The sequence below is a fragment of the Strix uralensis genome, chromosome 32, assembly GCF_047716275.1.
Source record: "Strix uralensis isolate ZFMK-TIS-50842 chromosome 32, bStrUra1, whole genome shotgun sequence".
In the NCBI taxonomy this organism is placed as follows: domain Eukaryota; kingdom Metazoa; phylum Chordata; class Aves; order Strigiformes; family Strigidae; genus Strix; species Strix uralensis.
Genome location: NC_134003.1, coordinates 157,071 through 174,942, shown reverse-complemented (window position 1 = coordinate 174,942; position 17,872 = coordinate 157,071). Strand labels below are relative to the sequence as shown.

Sequence of the window (17,872 nt, the reverse complement as noted above, 5' to 3'; positions counted from 1 at the left end):
GGGACTCACCCCGCAGCAGCCAGGTGAGGGTGGCCCCAGTGATGGTGGAGGCACCATCCCCCACCCCCACGGCATCCCAGCACTGGTACTGGAGGTAGTTGGGGCTGATGCTCTCGGGGTACCCCTGGAGCAGAAGCACCTGCTGGGGGGGGACAGGTACCCCTGGGACCCCCAGGAATCCCAAATCCCTCCTGCAACCCACCCAAACTGAATTTGCCACACCCAGGTCCCTCCAAAACACCCTCAGTCCCCCCCCCTCATTAGTGCCCCCCTAGATTCTATTGGCCCCCCAGTTCTCCATTTTACCCCCCAAGACCCCAAATATCTCCCCGGGACCCCACCAGCCCACCCCCAGGACTCCCCTAAGCCCCATTAGCCCCCCCAGGAGACCTCCAGGACCCCAGTAGCCCCCACAAGATCCCTCCCAGGACCCCAGTAACCCCCACTGGACCCTTCTTGCACCCCATTACTGTCCCCCAGTACCCCAATATCTCCCCCAGAAACCGCCCCCAGGAGGCCATTAGACACCCCCCCCCAGACACTAATAACCCACTCAACTCCCCCATGACCCCAATAACACCCCTCAAGCATCAAGACCCTCCCCCAGACCCCAATATCTCCCTCAAGACACCCCCACGAGGACCCCAATAACCCTCCCAAATCCCTCCAGGACCCCCCCCCCCCCCCGACTCCATTACACTCCCTCTAGGACCCAAATAACCCCCCCAGGACCCCAATAACTCCCACAACTCCCACAGAACCCCAAGAACACCCCCTCAAGAATCCCCCCAGGTCCCCAATCCCCCCTCACGGCACAGGCAGGAGTGTGGGCAGGTGCTGGGGGGGGACAATGTGCTGGAGCCCCCCCGGGGGTCCCCCTGGCCCCCACAGGGCCTACTTCCTGCCGACAGTCTGCCAGGGCTCTATGGTCTGCAGTGAGGCGACCTAGGCAGGAGGTCCTCCAGCTCTCTGGGGTCTGCACTGAGGGATGATCCACGCAGAGATTTGGTTCATCCAGCAAGTGGGAATTCCTCCTTTTCAAACACTCGCTTTGTTCTGGATGGCTGAAGGAATTTTTCTCCTGCAAAGGTGGCACCAGCACCAGCACCAGCCCCAGCCCCAGCACCAGTGGTGGTGTCCCCGGCCTAGCAGTGGGTGAGCGCAGGGGCTGGGGCCGATTTCCCTGGAGGGGGTGGTGGGATCGCCGGGGAAGGGGAAAGCTTTGGTCTAAAAACCCAAACTTTTTCATGGTTCTGAATTCTTTATCAAAAAAAAGGTTTGTTGTCACAGTTTGGGCTGTGCAGACGTTCTGATGTGTGACTGTGCTTGTCCTTTTACCTTGAACTTGGTGGGTTTTGCTGTCTGTAAGGGTCTGTTGTGTCTGCGGGGTTTATCTGTCAGGTTACCCCAGGGAAAGTGAATTTTATTTTTACTTCAAGTGTGAAAGAAGTGAGGCATTTAATATTTTCTGCTCTCTGTGGTGATTTGGGTTGGGTGGGTTCAATCTGATGAAACCCCTCAGAGTGGTGCTTCAGAGGGTGCCAGTCACCAGAGCCAAGAGGTGCTGATCAGAAACCAGCATTAAGCCCGAGGGCGAGAGCTGGCCCAAGCGGGCTCTTGCCTTCTGGCTGTGGGACCGGTTTTCCCAGCTCGGAGGTGCTGGGAGAGATGTGGGGAGGGTGAGCAGGGGAGTGTGCTGGAGCCCAGCCCCTTTGCAGAGCCCTGCTGCTCCTCTGGCTTTCTGGACAAAGTTCAGTTTCTGTGCAGAGCTTCTAATTCACACCTTTGCCAAAAGACAAAATCTTGTTTTTTTCAAGTTGGAACGACCTGCTCCGCTTTCAGAAAAGAATCTCTTGACATCTGCAGGCAGAGCAGAAATCTCACACAATGAAGGTACAAGAAGTAATTGAAAAGTAATTAAAGGACAAGTTTCTGTGTGCTGGGATCCTGGGAGTGCTTCTGGTTGGGAAATCCGGCAGCACCACTTGCTCTGAGCCTGCAAACAGCCGGCAGAGCTCCTGCCGTGGGTGGCACTGCTTCAGCCTCCCCGTCAGCTGCTCCTTCATCTTCACCTCTCTGCTCTGCACCAGCTCTGCAGAAAATAGTCGCTTTCCACTGCCTGTGGCTGTGGATTGCTGTAAACGTGATGTAACTGGTTGCCACCGTGTTTCTTTGCCAGCTTGTCCCGCCCGATGTGCTGTCAGTCTGCAGATCGTCACCTCGTTCCTAGGTGAGTGTTGGGGCTTCTCCTGGGGTCTCCTGTGCATCTTCTTAAATGTTGACAAAATTCCCATGTGAAAATAGAATTAACCATCAGAATAATTGATAAGGAAGAATTCATCAAGACCTAAACAAAATAAGTCTCCTGTCCAGAACACCTGTGTAGTTCATCTTGCCTGTTTTTTCTTCCTGTCACCTTCAAGCTCCTGTTCAGTTCTGCTGTGCCCTGCATCTCTGCTTGTTCTCATCCCCATTTCATGTAGCCAGGCAGACCGACTTCCTCCTCCTCCTTTTCCCTGGTTTTCTTCCTGTGAAATCTCTTTTCTGTACTTGCCTGGTCTTCGTGGAAACACATTTAAAAATTGCTCTCGCAGGTTCCCCCCTTTCAGGAGGTGCCTGTGGCTGCAGGGATGCCGTGTGAAGCAGGTGGGACAGGGCTGGTGTCTGCTCCGGGTCGGGGTTTGCACCCCTCGGGTGCTGCGGAGAGGCAGGGTGCTGTGGGCTCGCAGCGGTAGCTTGGGGTCGGAGCAGAACCTGGTCTTTGGGGAAAACGTGAGTTTTCCTGAGGTGACTCCCTGTCCCTAAGGCTGGCTGGCAGCCTGCAGCCGGCGTGTGCCCTGTGCCGGGGGGCTGTCAGGGGAGCGGAGAGGTCTGACAGCACCTTCCTGGGGCGCTGGCTGGGACAGGCTGGGGAGGTGTTGAGTTTTGTGTGCGGTGGTCAGGGGAGATGATGCAGCAGGTGGAGCCGGCTTGTTTCTGATCAACCTTTTGAGGCAAAGTGCTGGTGTGGTTTTAGGTTTTGGGACAGTTAACTGAAATCTTGTTTTATAAGTTATTGCTGATCGATAGGAAAAATGCAACACCTCAGAATGGCAGTACTCAGAGGGGGGCTGCATCTGGATCCAGGGGATGCTCCTCTGTCCTTAGAACTTAAGGAAGGAAGCTTGCAGGTGTCAGTAGTGCTGCCACTGAGGCGATTGGGTTTTCCAGAGCTGGGGAGCAGATTCTTACCCCGTCTATACTGCGTCCGCACTGTGAAAGCTTGTGCACAGTAATGCCTTGCTGTCTGTGCCTTCTGTTTCAGAGCTCTGCTGTCAGTTCTTTAATACCCTGCTCTGGTTACTGTTGTCATGGTCCTGTTTTCCTTCATCCTTCACTGGCCATGGTGAGCAGCAGGCATCTGAAGGTGGTGATGAAAATGTGATGGATCAGGAGAGGCAGCAGGACCACTGGCAGTGAAAGAGTTGTCAGGTGTTCAGTGTCACAGGAGAAGCAGCTGAGAGGTTTCAGAATGGTGATCTGTTTGAAGATGGGTCACACAGGGTCACCAGGACATTATGAAGTTTAATTTTGTGTTGTAAAGAGATTTTCCAGTCTAAACTTCAGGCAAGTAGCAGTTATTTCTTGGTATATTAAAAGCAGTTAGAATTTCCTCTACTACTTCTGTCATTCCCAGGTGTTGAATTGGCAGCTGACAACCCCAGTGGTCTCGCTTCTGTCTCACCACCTTCCACCTCACACCAGCTGTTCCTGTGTGGTTCGGCTGTGTGCATTGCTGAAGTGCCTGCACACATTCCTCTCTATCCCATTGTTTCCTATGGGAAAAATGGAATTGGGAACAGTCGCACTTGGGGGATTCCATCCTGGGCAGGCAATGGGATGTGCCTGAAACTGTAGTTTGACTGTAGGGGGAATTACTGCAGAACCAGAGTGTAGGGTTGGGGAGTCAAAATGTTTCAGGAGCAATGAAGAGAGAAGTGTGCAAAGGTTGCAGCTGCCAGCCTGCACACACTGGGTGTGCATGTACTTGAATGCACGGCTGCATGGCCCCAGGCTGCAGTAGAAAAGCCCTTGGTTAGTGGAATAATTGTCTGTTGGAATAATTCTGCATCTGGGCAGTGGAATGGGATATTTACCTTGTGACACAGAGGTACCTCTCGGGCAAAGCAAAACACTAAGAGATTTTTTTGTTGAATGTTCATTTTCGTTCTGATTTCATGCTGTCTGAACTGTTTTGTTGAATCCTGACCATTCTCCCTGGCTGTCCATCACCCACTCTCATGTTTTGATGGCTCGTGTCACAGACAGCCTGGTAAAAAGATCTTGGTTATTTTCTCTTTCCTTTTTTTCCCCTTTGAGAAGTCTCCTGAACTTTTTGCAGCTGTCCTGACTCTCCTCCCCTGTCCTCCCTGCAGCATTGTGGCAGTTAGAGCTGCCCCCCCCCGGGAGGAGGTGTGCTCTGCTGGCTGTTAAAGAGTTGGCAGCGCTGTGCTCTGTGCTCATCTCCAAAGCTTCTCTGTTCCCCCTGGGCAGTGGATTTTAGTGTTCTGCCATTCCGAGTACAGTAACATCTGTACAGATACAAAACCTCTAGTTCATGGATTGGGTTCACGAAGCCCTGATTCTTTTAATCTCCTTTGGAAGCTCTATTGCCCCACATTTTCTCTCTCCCCTCTTCTCTGTCAGACTGTTTCACAGCTGCCCTTCTTCCCCAGGCTTTGCCTCGTCCCCTGGTCAGACTCGAGCTGTTCAGTTCCTGCAGGCCCAGCGGCTGTTGGGGGATCTGAGCTGCTCAGAGACAGCAGGGCCTGATCTCTAAAGGAAGCAGATTTTGTGGTCTGACTCTGATCTTGCCGAAGCTGCTTTTGTCACCCTTTCAGAAACCAACCAAGGGCTGAATCAGAGCTGGCGGTTTGCTGAAGGTACCAAAGAACAGGGGGTTTAGAAGCCAATGCCTGATCCTCTGGACAACCTTAATGGTGTTTCTTTGATAACTTGTCAGAGGTATTTTATTGTGGGTTTTGTGTAAGGTGCTATAAAGCAATCCCATGCAGCTGGAAGCCAGAGGCAAGACTATTTATTTCAGGGCTTTGAAGATCTGTACTCCTGTGACAGCTGTCTCGCTGCTGCAGTGGTTGGGTTTTATTTTGCTTTGGAAAAACTGAACAAAAGTTTTCCTTCCATTTCCTTTTCCCTGAGGTGGGAGAATTCCTGGAAGTCTCCAAATTGAGTTAAGGGGTGTCTTCATCTTTTTTCCCTGCTCTGGGCTGAGTGCAGCTCCCAGAAGGCCGGGGTTTGGAAGGCTGGGAGTGCTGACCCGACCAGTCCGAGAGGATCCTGACAGCAGGGCTGGGCTGCAGATGTGGCTGCAGGTGCTGCGGGGAGATGCTGGGTGTCTGGGTGGGCTGACCTGGCTGGTTTGGTGGTTTTGAGGGCGCTGTACTCTCTGCACCAGCTGCTGATAAGGTGTTTTCTGTTGGCAGGGCTGGTGGCCCATCAGTCTGTGTTCTCAGAGAGGAGCCCACAGGAGTCCCTCACTGGGGCTTGGCTGCAGAGAGCTTTGACAGTGTTTGACATTTCCCAGACAATGCTTAAACCTGCCAGTTGATGATATTTAACACTCTCCTCTGTAAGAGCCTTCCAGTGGTGATGCCTGTCAACTCTGGCTTTCCCTTCAAAGAATTGTTACCAAAAGCTGCTGTATCTTTGCCACTTGCCAAATGCCACCAATGAATCTCTAATTTTGCTGTTTTGGGCTTCTACGTTGCTTTTAATTAGGATGTGTGCTCTTCTGGCCAGGGGCTGGTGGGCAGCTCTCTGGTGACCAAATCCTGGAGAAAACAAGAGGGTTTACTGTATTACCTCTTGTACTTGAAGGAACAATCCTTTAGCCCAGGTGTCTTTGCACGTGTCTTTTGGGAGGGGGCTACCAGGCCTTCAAATCCAGCAGTTTGTCAGTTTATTCTTTGTTCTGTTTCTGTTTTGCTTCTGGCCCTCAATCTGCAGCTCACTGTTTATCTCCAGATATTTAAATTATTTCCAGGAGAATGTCTGTGAAGACACTTAACAGCACAATGTTAGGTGTCTTAGGGATGCCATTGGATTGTGTGACGTGTAGGTAGAGATACATTCCAGAAGTCTTGATTTTTTCTAGTAGTATTGAATAAATTTGCCAAGAGCTTTTGAAAAATGTTTAATTAGTTTTAAGGGCTTTGCTGCAGAAGGGTCTCTGAATTTTGTCTTCAGCTGCTAATGTACTTTCAGCTTCACAAATGCTAGCAGGCTGAGTGGCCAGCTGGCTGCCGTCACTCCTGTAATAGTTGGGTCTGTGTAAAACAGAGCCTTAAAACCAGAACGCTGGATGGTAATGAACTGTGACAGAGCCTGATTAGTATCACCAGAAGAAAAAATATTTTGAAATAGGCCAAGCAGATGGATTCTCTTATAGTACATGAGGAACAGAAAGCAAAATTTTAGAAGAAAAATTTATGCTCATAAACTTGTTACCCCATAAAGTGTTACTCTAATGGATGTAATACCAGTTTCACAAAGTGTGTTGCTTTGATTTCATACATAATCAGACTCCAGTGAAGAAAAAGCATCTGCTTCACTAGGTTCTGTTAAATGTGGTGTTGCCCAAAGGTGAACTTAAAGAAGGAATATCCTTCATACTTTACAGAGCATCATTCTTGTTTAACAGTGAAAAGATCCTCCTCTAGGTGGGTTGTGTTGCACTTTGACCTTTGTAAAATGAGTCTAAAATTTTAAACTTGGTATATTAGTGTCACAGATGCTTATTGAAGCTTTCGTAAGGGTGTTTTCCATGAGAAAATACAAAAATCCCCAGTGGTTTTCGGAGCAAAGCTAGGGAATACATTTTGGTGTAATATATGTGTATGACAAATTTTTGCTTTATAGGCATAACCGTGAATTTCAGTTTCTATTGATCGGATGTAGATGCTTAAACTCACCTTCAGAGAGCAAAGGGAAAAACTAAACCAGGATATTCCGCCTAAGTGGGATGTTTGTAATTCTTACATGTGGACATAAAGTATCGGGGTTTTATACCTTTGTCAGTGCAGAGTCCTGACTGCATGTTGCAACGATCTTGGAAAGAACAAAGTGAACCGTGAGTGAGGGTGGCCTACTTGTTCAGATTTTTCAGAGTACTCTAACTTATTACAGCTCAGTAACCGTTACTTTTCATAATGGAAATCTAGCAATAGAAGCAATGCTAATATAAGCTAAAAGTAAACAGGATTTTACATATCAGTGGAAAAAAATCATAGGATGGACTCTTTTTCAAGTGCTGGGAAGGCAAAATGACTGGTTGGGACCTATTTTAAAAAGGGGGAGGGGAAGTGTGTGTGTCCTCTTCCACGCTTACTGCAGAGGCGTGTTCTCTAAAGGCAGAATTCCTTTCAAAAAGCCTACACCCAAGAATGATGCATTTAAACTTGCCTCCTTTTAATTTGCTCTGAATTTCTTGTCCTGTCTCTTATAATAGACGTTTTCACAATATTGTGGAAGAACTGCAAACTCCAGAGCTCAGGTTTCTGGAGAACTCTTTCCTTCCCTGTAACATCCTGACTCAAGTCCTGACTCAAGTCAGAATACTTCAAGTCCCACATACAAAGATGTGCCACAGTAAGTGTCCTATACAAATAAAGCCTTTACTTCACCAAGCTATTGTCACTCTTCAGTTGATCCACCTAAATGTGTACTGACTGACTTTTAATGTGAATTAATTTTTCTGTCAGGCTGTTACTAGATGGCTGGAGCTCTCTTCACTGTGCCCTTCACAAGCAGATTGAAAGCCAGCATCTCTCTCTCTCTATATATACATGTAAGGACAGTCCATTCAGAAGGCAGATGTCAATGCTTCTCTTCTAATGGTCAATGAATTGTTGTAAAATACTAGAAGAGGACTTATTTATCTTTTTACATTGTACACCTGTTGTGTATGTTACAGCTGACCTCTGCAGGTTTGCGTAATTCGTGAATAAATGCATTGGTTGCTGTCCTCATGTCTACAGTCTCTTTCTGGGAGAGCTGCTGCCACTTGTAATCTTCTGCAGAACTACCACAACCCTCAGCTGGGCACAGGCGTAGCAAACTCCTGTCTTTTGTGGAGCCACTGTTGCTTATCCTGTGCCTCTGAAATCTCAGTCCAGTGGTTTGTGGTCTAGACCAGAAAGAACACTCTGTATGACTCCGTTCAGCAGGTGGAAACAGCTGCTTTGGGCTTCCAGAGCTGCCGCTGGCATCATCTCCCCGTTGCTTGTCGGCCTCAGTGCTGTTTGAGCTCCTCTGACATCAGAAAGTGCCATCTCAGGCCTTTCTTGATGGGTGGCTCTATAAGGCTTAGATTTTCCTTTTGAGAAGAGCTCTAGGGGTTGGTTTCAGGATATGACTTCTGTAAAAGCTTCTGTTTTCATCATTAGTAGCCCTTTTTCCTGCTATTTGAAACTACTCTGAAGTCTGGAGCAGTTCCCTGAGGGGGAAGATCAGGAATTAGTTTCAGCTAAATGATTTCTCAGGTTTCTGAAGAAGCATTCTGTCACTTGGAAATAGAAGTATAATTTCATTATTGAAATAATGTCTTCTGGTAGGTGCATTTTGGTCTAAGAGAGGTTCCTGCCTGTAGGAATAATATACTGATAAATGGAGCATAAATCATGAAGTGCTCCTATTTTGTGTGAGATCACTGAGCAAAGCCACCCGGCAGAGCTTGACTAGATGCACAACATCTTTCGTTTTCAGACCATCGTTCTGATTCGGTCTGCAAAGGTAAGGGCTTTCAGTGTTTAAAACTGTAGCACATTACAGGGAATGGCTGCTGATAGTGCTTTAAAATACTTAGTCATATCCAGGTTGTGTAAGTACAATATAAAAACCATTCTCATGGAGAGGTCTTTGCATTTTAGCTCACTCAGTCAAAGTGTCTCAGGTAGTTGGGTTTTCTGTTTGGGCCTCATGTAAAAGGTCAGAAGGCTTTCCTCCTCTTCAGAAGACTAACCTGGTGTAAGCCGAGGCAAAGCATGGAGAGCTTCAGGCACACACTGTTTTCGAAAGGTTTTCCAAGACTGTCTTCATGAGTAATTTTGTTTGAGTCTCTCTACTCTGCAAAAAGTGAATTGAAAGAATTCACATCCCTTTGGTTAATTCAATCTAGATGATTAGCTTGAGAGGGGAAATACCACTTCAGTTTGAGCCAATTCTGCCCCACTTGTGAAAACAAGCTCAAAAAACCCCCCAGATTTCTGTGACCCAAACTCCAGCACTGCCAGTTCCATTTCCATTTCAGAGTAAAGCACTGAGCAGCTGACAGTGTGGCTGTCGATGGATGAAGCCCCAAGAAATAGAGATGGCAGGTCTCTTCTGTCAGTCTCGAGCACTCGCAGCACAGGTGAATTGTTTTTACTTAACATCTCTGAAAGCAACGGTGCAGAGTTTTCATGCTTTAGCCAAGTGCAGTTCTGTTGCAGGGCAAGCTGGTCAGACTTTAGAGTCTGGTTTATGCGGGTGAGACTTTACTGTGGTTTGTTTTTCTCTAAAGATCTCTTGGGTGTGCAGCCTAACAGGAGCAAAAGGACCTTAAGCTAGGTCAGGAAAGAACCTCATGCATGAGCAGACTCTCCTTTAGTGACCTCTGAGACCATTTTGCATTCAAACTATCAAAAAAATGAAAAAAGATTTTGCTGCTTGTGTTTGATTCTCAAACCTGAAGATTTCTTGAAAGGTTCTGTTAGTGTGTTGAGACAATACAAGCACGACGTTACATATAAAATTTTGCTTTTATGTCTGTGAAGGGGTTCTCTCAAGTGCTATGTAATTACATATTAATATACATTCTTATGAACTGACTAATGTTTTCTTCTGTATTGGTGTTGTTTTCAGAATACACAGATGATAATGCCCCGATTCCTAAGAACTCCTCGGTGATTGTTAGAAGAATCCCTGCTGGAGTTAAAGCTACTAGTAAAACATGTGTTATGTAAGTACCCATGAAGCATTATATTCTTTGTGAGGGCTTTCAGTGTGTTAACTTTTTTAATGGATATTAGTTTACAGAGGCATTCAGAGTGTATCTTTCTTGTTAAAGCTGCGTGGGGTAGATTTTAATAGCCCTGCTGGGACATGGGGTTCAAACTCCCACAATGGTGACTTTTAAGATGGTTCTATTGGTTTTGTTCTTGGGGCTGATTTTTCCAAGAGCCAAGTTGTAGGTCCTGTTTCCTCTATGTGGAGAGATTCCTAATTATATGTTTGTTTTTATTGCTTTTATAGTAAAGACAGATACACATTGTAGCATAAATATATAATTTGTTCCCATCTCAGAAGAGTTTGATTCTCAGAAGAATCAGAGGAAGCTAGCATCAGTTATAAAATATCAGCAGAATGACTTGCAGAATACATTACAGCCCAGTTATGTCACTTTTTGGTTACAATAAAAAGTTTTCAGTGAACTCTCCAATGTGATGAGATTTCCAGTGATAGCTGGACATTAGCAGAGAAAAGACTAGTGCTAGAAAAAAGCTGCCAGTAAAAGCTTGCTGATAGCTAACGTGTATGAAAAATAACATAGCAATGGGTTTAATTTTGAAAAGACAGGTAGGACTTTAAATCTTTGGAACTGATGCAATGTGGGGAGGTACTTCATATGTACTAAATTTCATGGTCAATGATTATGCTAGTAGCTATAGTTACTGCACACCTGGGGATAATTGTAAAATTGGTCAGGTGAGACATTGAAATTTATAAAGAATAGGCTTTGTTCTCCATACCCTAGAAAATAACTGGAACATGAAGACAATGTATAGAATTGTGTTGAGAATGAGTTATTTGACAACCTGACAAAGTGATTAATCGATCAGTTAACTTGGCAATGAAACCAACTTTTGGGTGTCCTGAAAGTGAACTGTCTTCATTCTAATACTAAAAAACCCACCCACAGGTCAAAAAGACCCTTGCCTGGGTTAAGACCCTTCCCCTGAGCATGTGCAGGAGTAGAAGCATTAAGCGAGCCTTATTATAATTGTATGTTAATCACTAACCAATTAGTATCTAATAGGCATGTTATGGAAAAGTACTAACTTCTGATTTTTGTGTATAAAAGGAGCATGAAAACTTGCTGTTGGTGTGCTTCAGTTGTGGAAAAGTTCAATGAGCATGCAGGCCTGAATAAATACGATAAATACAGGCCTGAAGAAATAATTTGTCATTGTGCATTAAAGGCAGAACATCTGGTAACGATTGAATTCAGTAGTAAAAGCCCTCGACTGTTTGGCTATGGGATTTGCCCCAAAAGAGTTCTATTTGAAAGTATGATAAATTAAAGCAGCTTTTTAGGGCTTCCTGCTTGCAGAGACTATTTTGTTGAAAAAGTCCATTGTTTATAGGTACTATTGTTGGGGTATTTAACAGTACAGAGATAGTAAATAGTAATAGTAATAATTCATTTTGGTTTTCAGTGGCGGTGACTATCACATTTTAAATATTGGGTTAGAGGTTGAGCATCCTGTACTTCTGATGGTTAAAACAAGAACAAACCAAAATTAGTGTTGGATTTCACTTCCTATGCATGTCAAGGCATTCTTGGTGAACTTCAGGTGTTTTCTGCACAAGGTAAAACACGCTTTCCAATGAAGCCACTCAGATGTTTATTTCCCAGAGTCAAAGAGCACAGATCTGTAATAGTCATGAAATGTGCTCATCTAGCGTTTCCCAAGTGTGGTCCAGGGAACTTGTGTCACCAAAGTAAACAGCAGATGTACGGGAATTTAAGGCAGACTCAGTCTCTCCCTTTGCATAGTCTGTGCTCATGATGATAAGGCCATTGAAAAGAGAAAATTTATTTTGCACTGTTCTCTGTGAACATACTTTGGTCTAATGAAATACAGAAAATTTAGGACTCAGTGAAATGGGATTCTTATTTGAGTCAGAATGTGTTAAGTATGCTTTATTATCAAGGTTCAGAATAATTAGTAAACTTGCAACGAAGTAAAATTTTGGCTGTTTCTTTATGGAATAGCTCCATAAAACAGGGGAAAATGGTGTATTTTTAGATAAACTGGTGCTGAAAAAGCTGTAGTCGAAGCCTGTCTTAATGCTCAGTTAAACTCTCCTCTGTTTCCAGAGCGCTGTAGCAGCATTACTGATGATTTGTCAGTCTCCTGTGAATTTAGTTTACTCTGCACATGGAGTTTCTTATGATTACTTTTTCCCAAGTTTTTTGGGCTGAAGACACCTGGTATGCAGTGATGCTCAGGCCTGCATAGGTAATTTTTACTACAGGCCCGTTTAGAAGTCTTCTGACTGGATTTCTGAGGTTTTTAGGCAGTGCCTACAGCAGTGTGAAGGGATGCATCCCAACAGGCCCCTCTGCGTGAGGGGAAATACTGGAACGCATTTGACTCCCGGTGGTGAAATCCAGTTGAGGTGGTTTTAACCCCAGTGGAGGAAAGCACGCTTACAGAGCAAAATAAGTTTTGACTGTTGTTCAGGCATAAGAAACAGATGTTGACTCCGTGACTAAATTTAGCGTATTCCTTCTGGAACAATACTGGTTGGTCATCTGCTAAATGTAAGTGTGGTCTGTTCACGGAAATGATCACAGATCCCTGTGTCTGCTTCAGAGAACCCTTGGACCAACATACCCGATCTCCTGCCTTCAGCTGAGGCTAAATGTGTTTGATGTGTGTGAACATACCGAGAGGCAGCAACTCTTAAGCTGGAAAAGCTCAGGCAGGAAAGAAGGTGGTTTGAAAATCCAAGTGGAAATGACCAAACAGAAAACTACCCCAAAGTGGGCAACACACTCGTCCGTTATCACCCACACCTCTGAAATAAAAAAACTGTGTGAAAAGGAATACAGGGCCATAAGGCACAGGGTAATGTCATGCATGGGTAAAGATAAAATTGAGAAGCCTAAGACACAAAATGAATTTTAGTTAGAACCCCTAATAATTGTTTCGCATTTCAAAAGTAAAGGCCAGGAGGGAAAAGCTTATATCCATTGCTTAATGGGAGAGAAGAAATAATGGTTGAAACTGTAGTGGCAAATATGCTTTTCCTTAGTCTTCACCAGAAAAGGTGGATTGTAACCAGCTTTAGGGAAATTCAGTTTAGTAAAATACTAAGCTACAGAAAAGTGGGCTAGAGAACAGGATGTTCAACAATGTTCAGATAAAACCACGTGAACAGTAAGGAACTAGCCAAAGTGCCATTTGTAAACGGAGGGACAGCTCGGGTGGCTGAAGAGCAAACCTTGTGCCTGACTTTGAAAGGGAAAAGAATTTACAGATATGATATACATATATACATACATCTAAATACTTGATATACAAGATTTCCTTCAGTATCCTTTGATTATGGGATGAGCGTTTCACAAGATCAGCCTTGCAAAAAGGTGCCCTTCAGTCACATCAATAGCAGCATAGCTGGGTGAATATTTTTCAGATTACTTTTTCAGAAGAAAACACTTGACTCATTAAAACACAAACTGATTGGGCATAAAAGTCCTTTCAATGCGATTACCTTTGCCAAAAAAATGTAAAAGCGAACATTTCAATTTAAAGAACAGCGTTCAGAAAACAAATGCTTCTTTGGAGTTGATGCATGATCTATAGCAACTACTATAGATGAAATAAAACAAGTCTTCAGAATTATTGAAACAAAGTATTTGACTGACTCCCTTTGATTGGGTTTGAGCCAGATTTTGGCTTTTCAAGCTTTTTTGAAGGTTTAAAATTTCATCTTGATTCAAACCAGTGAAAATGTCAAGAATTCTTGCAGGATGGGGAAAATGTTTTCATTCCCTTTTTTTAAAAAGTCTGTTCTGAAGGCAAAGGAGAAACACTTTTCCATTCATAACTTTGAAATCCTTTAGCTTGTTTATACCACAGAGGCTGTGCACATTCTCTAACCTGGATGCACAGGGTGCCAAGTGAACTTACTGCAAGTTCTCCTTCTGACCAAACAGTGCTTGACTGCCTGAGTTAACAAAGAGCCCCTATTAACTCCTACTAAGGGTAGAGCCTGTTTGATAAGACAGATACAAATACTGAAATTGGTCTGCCTGCCTCTGGCAAAATGCAGTAGTGCAAACACTCACCACCTTATTCACTACGACTTATGTCAGTCTATCACGTGTGGGAACCTTCTAGAATAACCTTCTTCTAGAATAACCATAAGGCTGCTTGCGCTTCATTTTCTGTCCTTTACTGTTGATACAGAATCACAGAATCATCCAGGTTGGAAGGGACCTTGAAGATCCTCTAGTCCAACTGTTAACCCAGCACTGGCAGATCCCAACTCCACCAGATCCCTCAGCACTGGGTCAACCCGCCTCTTGAACACCTCCAGGGATGGGGACTCCACCACCTCCCTGGGCAGCCCATTCCAACGCCTAACTACCCGTTCTGTAAAGAAATATTTCCTAATATCTAGTCTAAACCTTCCCTGGTGCAACGTGAGGCCATTCCCTCTTGTCCTATCACTTATTACTTGATTAAAGATACTCCTCCCCCCTCTCTGCACCCTCCTTTCAGGGAGTTGCAGAGGGCCAGGAGGTCTCCCCTCAGCCTCCTCTTCTCCACGCTAAACCCCCCCAGGTCCCTCAGCCGCTCCCCATCAGACCTGTGCTCCAGACCCTGCACCAGCTCCGTTGCCCTTCTCTGGACAGGCTCGAGTCATTCAATGGCCTTTTTGGAGTGAGGGGCCCAAAACTGAACACAGTAATCAAGGTGTGGCCTTACCAGTGCCAAGTACAGGGGCAAGATCCCTTCCCTGTCCCTGCTGGCCACGCTAGTGCTGGTACAAGCCAGGATGCCATTGGCCTTCTTGGCCCCCTGGGCACGCTGCGGGCTCATGTTCAGCCGGCTGTCAATCAACACCCCCAGGTCCCTCTCTGACTGGCAGCTCTCCAGCCACTCCTCCCCAAGCCTGTAGCCCTGCTGGGGGTTGTTGTGGCCCAAGGGCAGCACCCGGCATTTGGCCTTATTGAAGCTCATACAGTTGGCCTCAGCCCATCGCTCCAGCCTGGCCAGGTCTCTCTGCAGAGCCTCCCCGCCCTCGAGCAGATCAACACTCCCACCCAACTGGGTGTTGTCTGCAAACTTACTGAGGGTGCACTCGATCCCCTCGTCCAGATCATCAATAAAGATGTTAAACAGTAGTGGCCCCAAAACCGAGCCCTGGGGACACCACTCGTGACCGGCCGCCAACTGGATTTAACTCCATTCACCACAACTCTTTGGGCCCGGCCATCCAGCCAGTTTTTTACCCAGCAAAGCGTGTGCCCATCCAAGCCTCGAGCAGCCAGTTTTGCCAGGAGAATGCTGTGGGAAACGGTGTCAAAGGCCTTACTAAAGTCAAGGTAAACTACATCCACAGCCTTTCCCTCATCCAATAAGCAGGTTGCCCTGTCGTAGAAGGAGATCAGGTTTGTCAAGCAGGACCTGCCTTTCATAAACCCATGCTGACTGGGCCTGATCATCTGGTTGTCCCGCATGTGTTGTGTGATGGTACTCTGGATGAGCTGCTCCATCAGCTTCCCAGGCACTGACGTCAAGCTGACAGGCCTGTAATTTCCTGGATCATCCTTCTGACCCTTCTTATAGATAGGTGTCACATTGGCCAGTTTCCAATCTGTTGGAACCTCCCCGGTCAGCCAGGACTGCTGGGAAATGATGGAAAGCGGCTTGGCGACCACCCCAGCCAGCTCCTTCAGTTTCTTGCAAACAGTCCAGCCTATCCTAGAACATAAACTTTTCCTTACTTGTAATACATTGTACATTTACTTGAGCTCATTTTTATTAATTTTTTAAATAATTGCATGGCCATTTTTCAGAGATCCACTTCTTTTTCTATGGACTTCAGCTATGTGTTTGCTTGGTCAGCTCATTAGAATTGACCCCCTCTGCTGGGGGACAGGAAATACGTGTAAACATTTGCAGTGACCTTTGTTCTTAACAGATGTAGCCAGAACAAACGAAATATCAGAAACATGGATGTTCATGTGCTGTTTGGGCACTGCCAGCCATGTTCCTTCTCATATATCCTTTGCCTTTCCCTCCTATGTATGGGGAAGAGTATTTCCTCTTAGGATCACAGGGATAATTCAGGCTGGAAGCGATCTCAGGAGGTCTCAAGTACAATCTTCTGCCCAAAGCAGGGTCAGGAGTGAGATCAGACAGGGATGCTCAGGGCTTTTTCCAGCTGGTGCTCGAAAACCTCCAAAGATGGAGATGATACAACACCTCTGGGCAATCTGCTCCACTACCTGGGCTGACTCCATGGCCAGAAAGTTCTTCTTTCTCTCCAGATGATGCCATTCAAATGGCATTTGCATGACTGGCTGTTGCTGCTGGATGACCGAGACACCAAGTGTCCATGGGAGTCCACTGGCACTGTGGAATCGCTTATGATGGCTTTGCTGTCAGGGTTGGGGTGAGTGGCTGTGTGGGTGCGTTGTTGCTCCTCTTTCCTCCTGCCTCAGGAAAGCTTCATTTCATAACATGTTGTCAGACCCCATTACCGCTTGGACCACAGCATCCCACCAGGCGCCTTTGCAAGGAGCCTGTCCCAGCCTCCTTGGTCTGTTCTCCTGCTCGGTGTCCTGATGCTGTCTGTGCTCCAGGCCGAGCCAGCCCCAGCCCTGCAACCCCTCCTCGCAGGGCGAGTGCTCCAGCCCCACGGGCCCGGTGGCCTCCCCTCGACTCCTTTGCTTTATCAATGTACCTTCTGCCTGGGGCCCCAGAAAGGACACAGCCCTCAGATGAAGCCTGACACGTGATAAGCAGAGGACTCTTCTCCAGCCCACAGTTCTCTGGACCATCCCTTTGGTCTTTGCTGAAGGCAGATGTCTGCAATTAACAGCCCTTTTCTGGCCCTTGACAATCTGTCCCAACCTCCACGACATTTCAAAGACGATAGAGAGCGTCATTACAGGACACCAGCCAGATCCCAGTGCACTGGGTATGGCCTGTTGGGACACATCGACTTGTGTGGGTCGAGTTCTCACAAGTGACCCTTAACTCAGCCCTCAGCCACTCCTAATCCTTCTCCTTCCCTTGAACCTTGTTCAGTCACAGTCCCACCTGTGTCTGCTGTCACTAATCACCAGCCCTTTCAGCAGCGTGCCCACATTTTCCTTGTTCACCCTTTTATTGCTGATGTAGTTGTAGAAGCTCTTCATGTTGCCCTTGACATCCCTTGAACCTCTTAGCTCCAGCTGAGCTTTAGCTTGGATGACACCGGCCCTACACGCCCAGACAACTTTTCTAAGTTCCTCCTTCACGCTCTGTCCTTGCTCCCTCCCCCATGTGCTGCATGTTTGCGCTGCAGTTCTGCCACGATGTCCCTTTTAGCCAAGCCCTAACAGACCTGCTTGTCTGCCTTCCCAGCAGGCTGGACCCTTCTTCTGCCTGGAGGATGCTCTCCTTAATGGTCTGCCAGCTCTCCTCAGCTCCTGCACCTTCCAGAGCGGCCTGCCATGGATCCCTCCTGCCTGCTCCCCCTGCCTAAGCCCAACCCTGCTCACCTGAAGTCTAGGCATTGTACTTTCCTAAACGATTTTTATTTTCTCTTTTTCTTATTTCAACTTTGTTGTGCATGTTCCTGCAGGACTCATTCAGCAGGTTCTTGTCTGAAAAGGGTTTTTTTTTAATTGCCCCTGGGGCTTTTTTTAGACTGTAGTACCTTTTAGGTGGAAAATTCCTTCTGCTCTTTGTGTGAATATACCTAACTCAAGGGAAGCACAACTCTCTTTTTTTTGGAAATTAGGGTAAACCTAGGAAAAAAAAAAAAAAGAAATAAAAGACATGTGCTTAATATTGCACACAACTGACACAAAAACATGACCTTTGAG

General features: G+C 46.3%; 1 pseudogene; it reads right to left on the bottom strand.

The window, feature by feature from the left end:
* LOC141936144 (E3 ubiquitin-protein ligase RBBP6-like) overlaps window positions 1–17,200 on the bottom strand; it is a 34,780-nt pseudogene extending 17,580 nt beyond the window's left edge.
* Between the last annotated feature and the right edge of the window lie 672 nt (window positions 17,201–17,872).